This window comes from Cucumis melo, chromosome 5 (genome assembly GCF_025177605.1).
Source record: "Cucumis melo cultivar AY chromosome 5, USDA_Cmelo_AY_1.0, whole genome shotgun sequence".
Lineage (NCBI taxonomy): Eukaryota > Viridiplantae > Streptophyta > Magnoliopsida > Cucurbitales > Cucurbitaceae > Cucumis > Cucumis melo.
This window is the reverse complement of record NC_066861.1, coordinates 24,400,288-24,417,625: the sequence shown is the minus strand read 5'-3', so window position 1 is coordinate 24,417,625 and position 17,338 is coordinate 24,400,288. Positions and strand designations below refer to the sequence as shown.

General features: G+C 34.8%; 1 long non-coding RNA gene across 1 annotated transcript; it reads right to left on the bottom strand.

Annotated features, from left to right (window-relative positions):
* Nucleotides 1-4,955: 4,955 nt before the first annotated feature.
* Nucleotides 4,956-6,951, bottom strand: LOC127149610 (uncharacterized). The gene is made up of 2 exons (XR_007821283.1): nucleotides 6,403-6,951; nucleotides 4,956-5,235 (listed from the first exon to the last, which is right to left on the bottom strand). It is a non-coding gene; the product is annotated as an uncharacterized LOC127149610 (long non-coding RNA).
* Between the last annotated feature and the right edge of the window lie 10,387 nt (nucleotides 6,952-17,338).

The window sequence follows — 17,338 nt, the reverse complement described above, 5'->3', positions numbered from 1 at the left end:
AAATATTATGTTGGAAAGTGAAGGTCTTAAAATTACACACATAGGAAAAATGGTATTAGAACTCATTAAGTCCAAACGGATATTCGATCCAAGATAGATGAACCCAAAGAGGCACCATCTTGAAGGAGCACGTTGAGATATTGAGAATCCTACATTGGAAAAAACCAAAGAGACTCACACTCCTTATAATATAGATGGGCTACTCCTCCTGTTGCCAATTATTGGTTTTGAGATAGAATCTCATACTATCAAACAAGTTTAAACATTACAAGAAAACATTAAAAAACAAACTAGTATATATTCTTGTTACTCTTCTCACTTTGAATAGAATGATGAACTCAAAGTGCAACTACTGCAAGTAAATAATTAATAACTCAATAACGATATATTTTCATTGAAATTTTCATATAACGTTGATACCTGATCAATTTTATTCACATCAACATTTAATTGCAAGAAATAAAAAACTTAATTAATCATAATGAAAATGGTAGAGATATTTTTTTCTCCTTAATCCACGTGGGTGGGACCAAAGGGGTGGGGAGTCGGGGGGGAAAGACGAAAGAGACATAAGATTGAGAAAAATGTAAAAATGTTGGGTGGCATAAGCACGTGAAGGGGAGGGCCTCACCATGTCCTCTTCACGTGAACTTCCCTACTTAATGGTCCACCCACAAACACCATGATAGTACCTCCTCATATCTCAATATATATATATATATATAAATGTAATATAGTTTCGACCATATAATATAATTAATATCTCTCTCATATTCATTACCGGAAGTTTGGATTTAACACTACTAAAGTAAAGCGAAATGGAGGTGATGTTGATTAATAAAAGAGATTGTTATGGTGGTTGAAAAAAGAAGCCACATTGTATATTTATATATTTGTTCGTCAACATTTGTTTGATGACAATCCTTTGGTTTAGAATGTCAACTAGAATACAATAGAATAGAATATGCATAGAATTATATAATTAAGTTTAGGGCGGATGTAATAATTAAATTATCATAAGAACTTAAAGAAATACTAAATAGATGTATATATTGAAATTGGAAGGGTTCAGTTTCTAACTTAATTCAGAATTAATTATACAAAAATGAAGAATGCTATAGGATTAGTGTTAAACAATAACTCGAGTAAGGGGTGATGAAAAAAAAATCTGATAAACTTAGCTAATCAACTGAAATCAATTGATCTAATGTCTCGCAGTTGATGTGCAGAAAGATCACAAAATCCATTGACTAATAGAATTTAATTTTAAAAACAAAAGTAAATAGATGCTTATTTATATATCCTCTAACTTTATCTTTTAGAAAATTATATCCTCTAACTTAAATATCAGATTATATTATATCCTCTGATACTTAATATAATCAAATGTGTAATAATTTTGTGCAGTTTAATATTTTAAAATAAATGTTTTAAAAAGTTAATGAGGAAATGAAAACAAAAAGAGAAGAAAAAAGACACTCATTGTTTGATATTCGAAACAATCAATTGAAAATTAATGGGTGGTCCATTTCACCAGCCTTCTAAAACAAAACCATCAATTTCAATTAGGTTGATTAGACGTTACGTTGATCCGAACGCCAAACTGACTCTAACTAATTTTGCGGTCATCCCCATCACAATTGCATTAAGAAGATCTTAATCTCTTCTCTAGCCACATCAAACAAACAATCTTTTAACGGGATAAACATATATATCCGAAGTGTCCTCTAACCATTCGCATTTAATTTATAAGACACACTTTAGTGTTTTATGTTCGTAATTGCTGCCTCCATAATTCATTACATTCAACAAGAAAGCTTGAAGTTACTCTTGAAGTCTACGTAGAAAGAGGAATTTAGGCACAAAGAGACAATGAATCAATTTGGGTGGAGCCACAAGATAGCCTTGTGTAGTTTAGATATTTGGGCACTCTATGAGGCCGACTATCCATTGACAAAAAATGATATTCGATGAATTGTCAATGACCAATGACTTGCTTATAAGTAATATCCACTTTTATTTGATAACATTATCTTTTTATACACACATCGATCCACTAATAGATGTGATCAAATGATACGTAGATACGGAGACTAATCACGTTTAACAGTCTTTGAATTTATCCGTGGAAACTTAGTCTATAAATTTTTAATTTAGTGCTTAAATCTCAATTATTGAAAAAATATGAAAGTTATGTAAAAGGTTAAAAGTGTTGATGACAAAATCTAGTTGAAGAATCTCACTTGACACATTTGCTCCCACCAAAGTGAATTATATTTTGGAGAAAATTTTGCATGCAAAACAATGTAAGAATAGCACACATTGACACGGTTCTTTACTATTTGAAAGTATAGGGTTCCGTCTCAAAATTATTTGACAATGAAAGATGTTCGTCTATCTTATAACAAGTGTAAGTTCTCTTAGTTTTTCCAATATGAGATTTTCAATATGCCTCTTTAAGATGGTGCCTCTTTGGATTTACCAATCTTGGACAAAATACCCATTTGTGCTTAACGGGATCTGGTATGATATTTTATGGTATGAGTTCCATCTCAAAATCAATTGACAATAAAATAAGTAACTCATCTATCTTATAAGGACTATGAGTGTGAGTCCCCTTATTTTTTCTAATGTGAGATTCTCACAACACATAAGTTAGTTTTTAGAACAGGCGTCAAAGCAAGCTTTTAGAGAAGAAGATAGACCTACATGATATAAAATAGTTATATCATGCATGTTTTATAAATAGCATGGGACTAGACATAGGATTTCTTCGATCCTTATACTAAAAAAACTCGAAAAGGTTATATCGAACTTGAGTAGAGGGAACTAGCTAGAAGTAGGTTTTCCTCGACCTCGACCTCGAAAGCTTCAGTGAGCATTTTGAGTCAAGTGACTCAACTATCTTGTCCACTCTCTTCTGGTTTAACTTTTTCTTAGCTTTATCTCAAACTTTTGTTTCTCTTGGTATTTCTCACCAATTCAAAATTTAATACCCCAAGTTTAGAAAGGAGACATAAATGAACCAAGACTTGAAGACCCGTTCACTTTTAAGATGAAAGCTAAAACCTAGGTTTATCTAAAATAAATAATGGAATAGTAACAAGAAACCCTAGTTAGAAAAAATAATTCCTCCGATGCACAATCTCTAAAGTTAATATCATTTTACTAGAAATTATTCAAATTTTGTTGAAAAAAAGAAAAAAAAATCGTCATTTCAAAAATAAAACGTAGGATAGAGACAATTATATTGTGAAGAATTTCCGTGTGCAAAGTAATGAAAGATGTAATACATTTTCATGGTGTTGTTGACAATGAAAAGAAGATTCATTATTATCACCATAATTAATTGTTACGTGCAAACAAGGGAAATTTCTCTCCAAAGACTTTCGTTAGTGACAAAAATTAAAGGATGAAGTGAGTGTATATATCTAGGGATAGCAATAAATACATAAAATTGTCACTATGTACCGACAAAATACTTCTTTTTATTCATTAAAGAGATCCATGTTTCTCTCCTATGAATTTAGTACAATTTTGTGGGGAAAAAAAAGTGAAAGATTGAATGAATCTAATCTATTAAAGTCATTGGTTATATTGCCAAATTGTGGATAACTCAGTTGAGATATAGAGGTGTCATATGTGTTAGTGAGTATGAGTGAGTATGAGGGGTATGAATCGAATTCCTTAGAGATAGTTGTAAATATATCAATTAAATTTAAAGTATTAATATATATAACAAGATTTTAAAAAATTTACAAATATAACAAGATCTATCAGTCTAACAATGATATAAATGTATTATTGATAGACCATATTGCACATATTAGTCTATCACTCATAGACCATAAGAACCTATCAGCGACAGAAGTCTATCGCTGATAGACTTTGTTATATTTGTAAATTTCTATAAATATTGCTATGCACTAAATAACTATCCCTAAAATTGTTACTCATTATAACTATCCTTTATGATACTACTCCAAGAAATAATCATTGTTACACCAATTTTGTTTTCTAATATTAAAAATTAATTAAATTTGGTTGAATAACTCTGAATTAAGTTATTTGAGCTTAAGTGAACCTCAAGATATTTGAGCATAAATGAAGGGTGAGTTGAAATTTAAGTAACTTGTTTTGGAGCCTTGAATGAGGATTTTGTTTGTTTGATTGATATGTTTCCTTATTTAGGAGTCATGAGAGGGGCAGTTTGAACTTTGTATGTTTGGTTGAACTTAATTGAATGTTTTGATGTATGAGTGTTAGTTGGAGTTTTAACAATTGTTTAAGCTTAATTAACTTTTTAGGATGCTGCAGTGTGAATAAGAGTGGGTTTAGACTTTTCTAACTTGTTTTGTAGCCTTGAATTAGGTTTTTGTTTGTTTGGTTGATCGTATTCCTTATTTGGATGTTTGTGAGGGGCAAATTAAACTTTTTATGTTTGGTTGAAATAAGTTGAAGAAATTCTAATAGTTGTTTTAGCTTAATGAACCTTATAATATTTCGTGTGTTTGGTTGGTTGATTTGCTTATTTGAATGTTGTGAGGGTTGAACTTAATTGCATGTTATGAGGGGTGGGTTTAGCTTAGTGTTACTTATTAATATTTTTAGTGTTGAACGAAGTTTTTTAGGATGCTTGAATGTTGTAATAATGTGCTCTATTTAATGTGATCGTAGGTAAACAAATGTTTAGAGATATTTCTTAGAGATGGCGTTTGAAGATCGTTTCTGGAGATGGCTTTATCTTCTATGTATTCTAGGCATAAGCATTTTGTAGAACATTTTGTAAACTTTTTTTCTTCTAATTTTGGTTATAAAGAATACTACTTATGTAAACGAACTTTTGTTCAAGAGCTCCATTATTTATGAAATCCTTTTGTTCGATTTATATTGTTCTCAATTTTGGGTTGTTGAGAATTAAAAAAAACTAATCAATAAAAACTTAAAAAAAATAATAATTTGAATAAAGATCTTCTGACAAGCATAGGGAGATCATCCCAAAATTTGTTTGATGGAAGAAACTCCATACTGTGGAACATCCATTAGGAGTAGGGGCGTATACGACGTTAGGAATTAGTATTTTCTAAGTTTTTGGTTGGATGTCTTAGGTAAAATGTTTAACATTTAAAAATATTGAAAAACATATAAATAGATGCGGAAGCTAACTGTGTCCCCATATGACATGCCACGAATCCCGTTCTGCCGCTCGCCAGCTTCTCAAGTCTCTATCTTAGCCTGAAATATTAAACATAGAAAAGAGTGAGTATATAAATATACTCAATAACGGACCAACTACTAGTCCCGCTAGGTGATCTGTTAACTTTCCAGTAAAAACATAATCATAACGTCGTATGTCCAATGGAGCATAACTAAGTATGTGAGACCGTATGAACACCCCTAAATTTTGCGAGTAGTCACGTAGGAACACCCCTAGTCATGCGAGTGATCACAAGTACACAATTCATAAACATATATGTAATGTGCGAGTGGTTCCGTCGAAACACCCCTAGTCGTGCGAGTGACTCAGTATACACAATATAACTGTCCCCTAACCGTGCATGTGATCTGTAGGTACACCCCTAAATTGTGCGAGTGTCTCGTAGGAACACCCCTAGTTGTACGAGTGATCCTTTAGATAGGATCACAATACAGGAGGGATAAGAAACTTAACATATAAAGTTAACAGACACACCATAATCCAAAAGCATGTAACATCATCATAAACATCGGAACATAACCTGAATATTAATCATAACGTCCTTAAGCATGTTATTATTTTATTATGTATCATAATAATCACAAACATATCAATCATCACCATCGATCATAACATCATTCATCATTACCGATATAATTAATATCAATCATCATCTATAGCATCGCATTATGCATCTTAGTTACCATCAATGCATAATCGTAAATACATGTAGTCTCTTAAATTCAATTCGAAAGTCCAGTAGTAAAATCTCTTATCTGGAGATTCGTTTAACCAAAAATATAATCCTAACAGCAAGGTCAAGCTTCCTAAGAAAAGTCCTAAACAGTAAGGGTAAAATATTAACTTCAATAACTTAATTAACAGTTTATTAAGGATAAAAAATCCAGTTAATTCAACTTACCCAAAGTTGAGGTCGAATCCAGTTTATCTTTGATTGGGTAAAATTCCACAGCTCAAAACTTCCAAATAAAATCTAACCAAATTAATCTAAAATTAAATATTTATGGTCCAAAATTATTATCTAATGGGTATTACCCAAAATCCATTAAATACTTACCAATAAAATAAGGGAAAAGACCAAAATATAGGCTTATAGCTCAAAATAGCTTGGATAGACGGGAAATTGGCCTAGATAGAAAGGAAATTGATGGGCGTGCACAGTTTGAAAAGGAGAAGCGACTCACAACTTGGGAGGACGAATCGACTCAGGCAACGCGGATAACTTAGGTGGCTTGCACGCATGGCTCATATCTGAGGCTGAACGCAGCTCGGCTGACTGCTTACGTAGATCGGGTAGACGACTTGTGCAGATCGGGTGAACGACCGAGGAAGAAGCGGCTCCCACACTCACACACAACTCAGAGGGCAACTCAGCTTAGTCTGACGTTCGTCGATAACGGCAGCTAAAGGTTCATCAATGGCTACTACTCGATGGAACGACACGGCAAAAGACGACTGGTTACGATGCAGGAGACATGGCGGTCGATGGCGTTTCGTGGTGGCTGTCGAACAGAGACAATCGGTGAGTCAAGCGACGGGAAACGACAGATGGAGGAGAATGACGACGACGACGACGGCTCTTGATTTCTAGTGTTTGAGGGGTTAGAGTTTCTTGAGGAAGAAGATGGTGAATAGTTACGATGCACGCTTCACGAGGCCTATGAATAAAGAAAATAATATTATTATTATTATTATTATTATTTTCTTTTATTTTTCTTTATTCTATCCCAAAATAGACCTCACACCTTCTCTCTTCATTTAAAACCCACCAAATCTTCTTTTTAAACTCAAATATTCTCTCTCTTCAATTAAATCTCCATCCAATCAACTTTCTATTTCTTATCATAATTATCTTTTATTAAATAATAATTATATTTTCAATTATATAATTATTATTTTAAATTTCTTTCTTTCTCTCCACAAATATCCTTTTTTCAAATATCTCTTCCAAAAAAAAAATCTATCTTTATCTTCTTTCAACAATACACTATCTTTCTCCAAATAATTATATTTCAACACAATAATAACCTCAATCTTCTTCTCACAAAAATACCATTTCTTTTGCTCAACCAAATATATTTTAACCAATATGATTATCCTTTTCATTTTTTCATAATATTGATATGTATATATAGATATATATATATACATAAAATTTCCCAGTATCTACAAAATCCACTTCTCCAAATTAATTAAATAAGCTCCCAAAATTATTTAATTAACTCCAATTCCTAAGGAAGAACTAATAAATCTTTAAAATAACGTCCACTATTTTGAACAAAATTAAACAAAACTAAGATAATTAATTCCTAAAATTATCTTAGTTTTTGGGTCGTTACATATCTCGACGCTCTTTCAGGCTTTTTTCGGTGATTTTGGGTGAAGGGAGATTTGTTGTTTTTTGTAGTGTTATATGGTTACCGACGTATCTTTTCAATAGTTATGTTTATATCATATTTTGAGGATGAGCAATGAAGTTATTGGCTCATTAACAACAATTTTTTCCCTTTATCTTAAGTATCTTTTTCCAATTTGAAGGATTCTCTTCTCATCTCTTCCTTTCTTTTGATTACTACAAGAAATTGGGAGTTCCCAACGCACTAAACGACATCTGAAGCTAGAAAGTCAGGATAGATGCCTGTTCACAATTAAAGTAAATATTGAACTTATCTTGATGTTCCATGCAAGCCGTTGGGCATGGTGACACTTATTCCCGATGATTCTCGTCCGACGTCGAAAATTGGTAGCATATTTTTGATGACTTTCACAGGCATCTGGAAACACTTGAATATTAATTATGTTAGAGCAAGGGTTCCTGATGGCCCTTGCATGGTGTCGAGAAATATGTTACCAATTTTTAGCGCCATTAGTGACGCGTCGGAAATGGCATCGAATATATGGTGGAACTCCCGACATCTTTGTGGTGCGCCAAGAGTTCCCCTATATATTTCTTTGTAGTTTTGTTTTTCACAGAACTGAAATGAAGTGAAGAGGTAAAGATAAGAAGGATTGTCGCCTTCACAGCCGTCTGCCTCGCCACCATGCCGTCGTCCTTCATTTTCTAGTAAGTTTAAAGCAATTTCTTATTAGTTTTGAAGTTAGTTTAAGTTAGAAATTAGTTTAGGTTAGTTAGTTTATATATATATTTTAAGTTTGTTTAAGATTGAATATTGAATTATTTTTAGGATATTGAATTAGTTTTGGAATATGGGTTGAAAATTTGGGGGGTTTATTTAAGAAATTGGGTTGGGGAGTTTAAATTTTGGTTCCAAAATTTGAAAATGTGTGGGTGAAGAGTTAATTGAATGGAATGGATTAAGAATGAGAGGGGGTTGAATTGGAATTTTGATTTGGGAGGGTTGAATTGGAATTTTTGAATGGGCAGAAGGGGGGAGGGGGCTAAGGGTTATTACTATTTTAAAAATTCTATAATTTGTGTTAAGATTCATTTTGGCTATTCTGTAGTTATGGTAGCCTTTAGTTCAATTTTAGTAGTTTATTTCTTAGTAGTTTTGAATAACTTTATTGTTAATTTGGGATGACTATTCTGCAGTTATGATAGCCTTTTTTTATTTCGAATTTGTTTGTATTTCTGAGGGGTTTGAAAAGGTGGTAGTGGGGTAGCTTGTAAGGTAGTGTTACTGGAAGGGGTGGGTAGGATATGAAGATTGAAGTTGATTGTGGTTAATTAGAATGTAGTGGTTATCCTACAATTATGGTAGCCTCTCTAGTTTGAAGTTAGTTTTATTGAAAATTTTAGGAGATTGTATATTCAGGTTAGTAAGTTTAGGATGTGAGAGGAGAGGAATATGCTTCTAATCAAACTATATATGTTTTAGGGACTTAAACAATGGACAAGGGTTGGATGAAACTAAGGAATAAGTTTTTCCTTGAGTATAGAGAGGGAGTGGTCCAATTTTTAGAAGTTGTCAAGTTTCACGTCGATGCCTATGGATGAATAAGGTGTTCATGCAAGAGATGTATGAACTCAAATTGGAACTCATTAGAGGCTGTGGAACAACATCTACTGATTATTGGAATATCTCCTACTACACAGAATAGGTGTATCATGGAGAGTCAGTTAGCTTTAGAGGTACAGAAAACTTTGAGGAATGAACTAGTAGTAACCCTTTTGATAAAGGAACTAGTAGTAAGCAGTTTGATGAAGAAGATGATATGTTTTGTATGTTGAATAATTTACAAGACCCGATTGAACAGGAAGAGGGAAACGAAGGAAGATCGTTTGGAGGATGGAATGTCAAGGAATATTAGGGTAGATATAGATGAAGATACAATAAACATATTTCAAAACTTATTGAATGAAACACGTAATGAGTTGTACCCCAGATGTTTTGAATTTTTGGTTAAGTTGATGCATGTGAAGGTTTTAAATGCTTGGAGTAACAAGTCCTTCGTAACAATTCCTTCGACATGTTGTTAGAACTCTTAAGAGCAACATTTTCAATGTGTACTAGTACTATCTCTAGTTCATTTTATTAAGCCAAACGAAAACTTCGTGACTTGGGTGACTTGGGCTTGGGATACGAGACTATTCATGGGTGCAAGTACGACTCTGTATTGTACTGAAAGAGTTTGCTAATTTGTAACATTGTCCTACATGTGGCGAGGCTCGATACAAGGTTAATCATAACAGAGAAAAAATTCTGCATAAGGTATTGCACCACTTTCCTTTGGTACCGAGGTTACAACGCTTGTTTGTATCGCAGAAAGGGTCCGTTGACATGAGATGGCGTAGGGATAAACGTGTTGAGACATCCAGTTGATGCAAAGGGATGGAAGCACTTTGATTCTCCTGATAGGCAAATCGATGTGTATCTCCAACCATTGATTGAGAAACTGAAAAGCTATGGAATTTCGGGGTGCGCACGTATGACTCTCCTACAGGTCAGCTCTTTCACCTACCTGTAGCCTCGTTGAGGACAATTAATGACTTTCCGACGTATAGTGACCTATTAGGGTGGAGAATAAAGGGGTATTAGGCATGTGTCATATACATGGGGATACAAGGTAGAATATCCTTCATGGAAAATAAACGCTATCTTCTAGAGAACCACGTGTGGAATAGAAGTAGGCTACACGATTGAAAGGTAGAGCTTAAGGCTCCTCTAGTTGTGATGAATGGGTATAAAATCATAGAACAGCTAGATCAATTGGAGTTTCCAATTATAAGTAAACATCCTTTAATAAATGATAAGAAAAGAAAGAGGGCTCGTAATTGGACAAAGAGAAGTATTTTTTTTCGAACTTCCTTACTGGTCGAGACTACTGTTACGTCACAAACTTGACGTAATGCACATTGAAAGAATGTTTGTGATAATTTGGTTGGTACGTTGTTGAATATCGAAGGGAAAACCAAGGATACCACGAATGCTCGATTAAAGCTATAAGATCTGAAGATAAGAAAGAATTTACACCTAATAGAAGATAGTAACCAATTAGTCAAGCCACACGCGAGCTACACGTTGACTAGCAATGAACGAGTTGAGTTTTGTAAGTTTCTGAAATCAGTTAAGTTTCTCGATGGATTTGTTTCCAATATATCGCGATGTCTGCATGAAAAGAGGGAAAAATATCATGACTCTAAACGAATGATTATCATGTTTTATTACATCGACTGCTACCATTGGTATTCGACTATTCTTACTGAAAAATGTGTACACTACTATTATCGAACTATGTAATTTTTTTCATGACTTGTGCGCCAGAACGATAGAAGTGATTTAGATAGATTACAAGCAGATATCATAATCATACTTTGTAAGTTGGAAAGAATATTTCCACCTGCCTTCTTTAGCGTTATGGTATACCTAGCCGTTCACTTACCATATAAAATCAAGGTTACATGTTCGGTTTCTTATAGTTGGATGTATCACATTGAAAGAATTCTACGCATTTTAAAATAGTATCTTAGAAACAAAGCACGTCCTGAAGGGTCCATTGTAGAAGCGTATGTGATGAATGAATCGAGCATCTTTTGTTAGCGTTACCTAAGTGGTATAGAGACTCGATTCACAAGAGATGAGCAAAATGATGATAGCATTCTAGAGGACGATGTAATTGGTGAGTTTGAAATTTTCAAGCATAAAGTACGATCCTTAAGTGCGTTAAGTCTTCATACTATATGATAGGAAGAGAAACGCCTCTTCCATTGGTACATCCTCAATAATGTAGACGAAATATCGGAATATCGCAAGTAAGCATTCCTTATCTTCGTATTTCTTAGGTATAGTTGTTGAGTATTTGTTATATACATTATTGCTACACAAATTAAACTTATAATCATTTCTGTCAGAAATCATTTGAGGCTAATATATCGACAGGCTCAAAATGCTACTGATTTGTACAAAAGACATCAACGACAATTCTCCGAATGGTATCGAGCATAGGTATATAGCAAGTTTTCGTGTGACATCTATGCACTAATGTATTTAAGCACGTGAATGTGTATAATCATTGTCACATTGATTTCAGGTTATAAGATTACATGAGTCTGAAAATCTATCTAACGATTTCTTCTCACTTGCAATGGGACCATCATTTGACATTCGTTGTTACAATTGATGTATCGTGGGTGGACTGACATTTCATACGTCAGAATGTGATTCCTGGAGCACTAGAAAAACAGTAGAGTGATGGTAATTGGTGAACGTGATGCAAGTGAAAGTGGCGACAATAATTTCTTCGGTGTTTTAGACGAAGTGTTGCACGTTAAATATTAGTTATGAAGAAATGTTTGGCTATTTAAGTATCCGTGGTATGACACGAACGTCCCATTTTTGGTTTACCGAGAAACCTGTAATTCTTGCAATGCAAGCACAACAAGTTTTTAACCTAGATGATCCAAAAAATGGTAGCAATTGGAAAGTTGTGCAGGTCGTCCAAAATAACGTATATATGACGTGATAGAAGTGGACGATGTTGAGAATGAGCACCTAAATGTACTAGAAATCGTTGTTAGCCATCAAGTGGATAAGCACATCGAGGATGACACTCTGTGCAGAACTGACGTTGATCCTACAATTATTGAAAGACCAGTTGTGCGTCATGCCACTAACGACTCAATCGACAATGTAGATGAACACTTGTCACATGCAAGCGAAACAAGCAACGACGATGAATGATAGTAACGAACCAGGTACCCACATATTTATGTAGTTTATATATTTTGCTTCTAGTTATGTGTTCATATTTGCTTATTGAATATTTGTTTTATATGTGCACAAGTCCTATGTCGTCATTTCCAAGCAGATTCGATGAGATCGATGTCATGTTCCTCGAGTTTGTAGAGGCGCTAGATAACCCTGCGGAAGGGTCGTCGTCGATGGGCAACAATTCGAATGAATCTAATAATAGTATACATTTTAACTTAGGATTATTTGAACTTTGTTTTTGACATTATATGTTTTTATAATTTATTGAGCAGGTACTTCTCAACCATCTGCGACTTTGACTCCTAGAAGAAGTACGCAGTCTTGACTGTTAGAGTTGGAGTACTACGTTCAGCCAATGGGCAGATTCTTATGACGATCGCGCCCTACACGCCATTCGCTTCAGCCAAGTGACACGTGTGTGTGTGCGTCATTTCCCTTCCGCTGCCTTAAGTGGGTGGACGTAGGTAGAGAATACATTGAGATCGTCAAGGCCAACCTTCAGGTAAGTCCACCATAAATTTATGTTTTCATTTGAAACATATTTAAGTTAACCAAGCTAATGTGTTATTTTTGTAGTGTGTAACGGTTTTTTATGCTTGATTTCAATGATCAAGCAATGAATATGTTTGTTGAGCATCAAATGCTCAGTACCTTTAAAGAGTTTTAGGACGACTGTCACATGCACTTTAAGAAGTACAGTTTCAGCTTTTCTCTTTGCACTTGTGTGCAAGAAACATTATGCAACCTTTCCTCAGCAATTTCTCAGCTTTCAAAACTTAGATTAAACTCATAGGAATGATCTTCTTCATACCTCTAAAAACCACTTCAACAAAGCTTGGGTTTTTAGAAATTACCACAACCACTACAGGTACATTACAAATAAGAGTCATACTAGTAATAACGTCTGGTGCATCCTCCACTTCTTGTTGGGTCATAGTATAGACCTTTTTCTGTTACCTAGGTCTTCCAACAACTCCCTTTTACCTTACACCGTTGGTGCCCTCTGTCGGAACCATCGAAACTCTTGATTATTCAACTATCTAGTACCCAACTCCCTATTCCCTCTGAACTGTTGTGTTCAACTACGGGCAATCTTTCTTGAAATGTCCTGGTTGTCCACACTGGTAACACACACCGGAACCTACAAAACACTAACCTCAATTATTTCTACCACAAATCGTGCATGGGGTTTGCCTGACTATACTAGCAACGAACTCCTAACCTGTCTGCAGTCTTACTGTTGATCTAGTAGATTGACTAGGTATTCTCTAGCTCTACCTCTGGTAAACACTACCATAATTCATGTTCATCGATGCTTGGCCTCCAGACCGACCCTTAAAGTCTTGATAGCTTGAAACATTTATCCTAGGTGTGAACCTCCACAGCTCACGACCTCTAAAATCACTACCTATTGAAGCCCCACGACTAAGCTCCACTGTTGACTTCTCTTTTGTTAAACTCTACTCCACACGAAGGGTAGTCTCCACTAATTGAGAAAAATTTGTCCACTTAGCAATGGTTGTAACTAGGGTACATATTTCAAAACGCAACCCTCTTTCAAACCTTCGACACCTGTCACTTTCAGATCCACAATAACATCAACATATCGTGAAAGCTCGGTATGCTTGCTCTCATATCGGCCACTGAAAGTGATCCTTGTTTCAACCCCAGAAACTCATCCCTCTTGGCCTCGCTGTATGTGTTGGGATAATACTTATCTTCAAATATGCCTCTAAAAGTCTGCCAGTCTAAAGTATGTGCATCGTAACGCCTAGCTAATATGAATTTCCACCATCCTTCAGCCTCCTTCTGTAAAAAAAATGTGGCTAATCTGACTTTTCGTTCCTTAGAACAATTCATCACATCAAAACATTTTTCAAGCATATTCAACCACACCTCCACATCAGCTCTATCTATAGAACTTTCAAACATTATGGCTTCTAACTTCTTTAGCCGTTAAATTTTGTATGTCTTTTCTGTATCACTAGGCTCTGTTCTCTCTGGCCTTCCTATCTCCTATGCAGTTCTCACAAATCACTCGTTTTCTACCCCAACCTAAACTCTCGGGGTACTAAATTCCCTTACAGATTGATCCTGGGTAGGATCTTGCATCCCATCCTGATTCTGCCTGCGTCGTCTGCTAGTACGTGGTGGCATGACTCCTATAATATGTCAACACATTGGACATACTATAGATACTTAACTCAAATGCATGATACTAAATGTCAACTCACATGTTAAACATAACTAGACTTACTTCTACCCTTACTTAGACCATACTTCACTGGTTCCCTCAAAATTAACTTAACTTCCAATTATTTACTTTCTAGTTTCTTCTTAGAGCTAACTACTCTGTCTTAATTCCCATGGAGCAAACTTCTCTGATACTAAGTTGTCATACCCCTTCTCAAACTACCTGCTAGTTTAGCCCAAAAGACGGCATGAAGTCGATCGACATCGCTCTCCTCTAACGATATCTGTCGACTCTGCTAAACTCTTAAACGTGATAAACTTGCTAATCTAGTATATAAACTATTATACATGCAACACAGCACAACAGAACCTAAACTAATCATATACATACATGAAGTGTAGCCCAGAAATAACTGATTTCACACTAACTCAGTCACTAAAGTCTTTTTGTTGGAAGTCAGCAAATCAATTTTGTTTTTTTGCCATTGCTTCACGTAAGTAGAGAATTGCTTTAGTCTTTCCATGAACACAAATCTAGGGAAACCTTCTTTTTTAGTAGAACTCCACCATCTGGTGACTTGTTTCTTGAAGCCAGCATCTTTTAAAAATATGTTGTTTAATCTAAAGGAGGTTGGCCCCTATCTAAATTCTGTGCACTCAAGAACCAGGGGATAATGGTCATATGTGAGCCTAGGGAGAGTTCTTATATAATGTGAAGTGAACAAATTTTCCCAAGTAGTATTGTAGAGAAAGCGATCAAGTCTTGATATAATTAAGTTTACTCTTAGGCCAGACTAAGTAAACTTATTGTTTGAGAGGGGTGGATCCAAGAGACTACAATTCTGGATGAAGGTGTTGAACTTATTCATACTATGTTTTGTTGGGTTTATAGCATTAGTCTCTTCTCTCCACCTAAATATGTTGAAATCACCCCCTAATATCCACGTCTGAGAGCAAGTATTTTATAAATTCATAAGATTGATCCATAGAGCACTTCTATCTTTGTGTTTGATTGGACCATATACAACAGTCAACCACTAGTAAGAATTATTAGGGCCTTTTATGTTTGTCATTAAAGTAAAGACACCTTCAAAATGAGCTTTGTACAGAGAAATGCATATTGTCCCATGTGATGAGTATACCCCCTAAAGAGCCTTTTGAGTTCTTTGTAGTCCATAAGATACTTTTTGAATTCTAGCTGCTTTTGATGATAGAATTCTTAATGTTGCTTAGTTTTGTTTATGTGAGAATTACAAAGTCAAAATCATAACTTGAAATTACACTTTTTATTAATGCTCTTTTATCAGGAGAGCACAAACCCTTTACATTCCAATTTAGTATTTTCATTTAACACAATTAGAGCCATTTCCCTCCTTTTCAAATGTTGTCCCAAAATCTAAAGCCTCATTTTGTATGTTTAGATATGAACTATTTTGCTGATCCATCAAAGTAGTTGGAGAAAGCTTTAGATTGTTTTCTTTCAACCAAGGCACTAACTGTTTTTTGAAGTCTTGCAAGTCTTCCATATCTGAGTCTTTGCTACATTGCCCCAAATTGTTTATAGCATCTACTTTTGGTGTTACTGTGAAGCTGTTACTCAAAAGAGAATCTGTCTGTGGAAGGTAGTTAGGAGTCTCTGAGACAAAGTCCATATCGATTAGCAGTTGATCTATTTTGTCTTGTTTGTTGTTATCTTCCAATTGAGAATCAAAATTTATATCAATTGACAGCTTGCCTTCTTTAATAAAGTTCTCATTCAAATCCAATATATGGCAGATCACCATCAATCTTGGAGGAAGATCTAGTTTTGGTCCTATATGCCTTCTTACTCGATTTATTTTTTGGAGTTTACTTCTCCCTTTATTTTCTTTGTTGTTAGAATCATTAATACGTGGAGCTTTCTTGGTGGGGGCACTACTAGGATTGTAGTAAAAATTGTGGTTGTTTGGAGAGGTAAAACAAACTTTTCTTTTAGAGCCACTTTTTGATAGTTTTGAATTATCCTCATGATTGGAGTGCATTGAATGAGAATTCTTTTGATTTGCTGCATCATCAACAATCATTAATGCCTTGCCTTTTTTGATCCATTTTCTCTTTAAGATACCTAAATCTAAGCTTGAATTTGATTTTGGGATCCCCTTTGCATTGATGTCCTTGGCTACTGTGAGATTTTCAGGAGCTGTCATATCTTCATTAATTACTATCTTACTTTTCAACTTGGGAAACTCCGATTGGATTGCAGGTACTCCGATGAACTGATACTATTCAGCATTTAGATTAAACTCATCAAAATCAACGGTTGCTTGTCTTCGGAATGAGCCATGGATGTTAACATCTCTTTCGATCAACTACTTTCCTTGTTCAGATGTAACCATTTGCACAAAGTAGCTCTCCCTTGTGTCATCATTTATGCAAATGTTTGCAGGAATAAAACCACAGTAGTTGTACCTTATTTTGATAATGGCTTCAATAAGGTTGGTCATGTTTTCTGTTTCCCTTACCACATTAATAAAGCCACTACAGGTGTTTCCTATTTTAACAAATGTGTCATAGTTCCAAGCTGACAAAGGTATCCCCTAAAGGCAATCCATCCTCCATAACTTGGAACCACTCCTAGAGTTGCATGCTTCTCAAAAGACCAATGCTCAAACTTGACGAATAGATTTCCTACCATAGACCATCCAATATTTTTGCAAAGAAGCTTAGCATGGGATGGATTTTGAAAAAAAACCATAACCTTATCTAATTGAAAAAG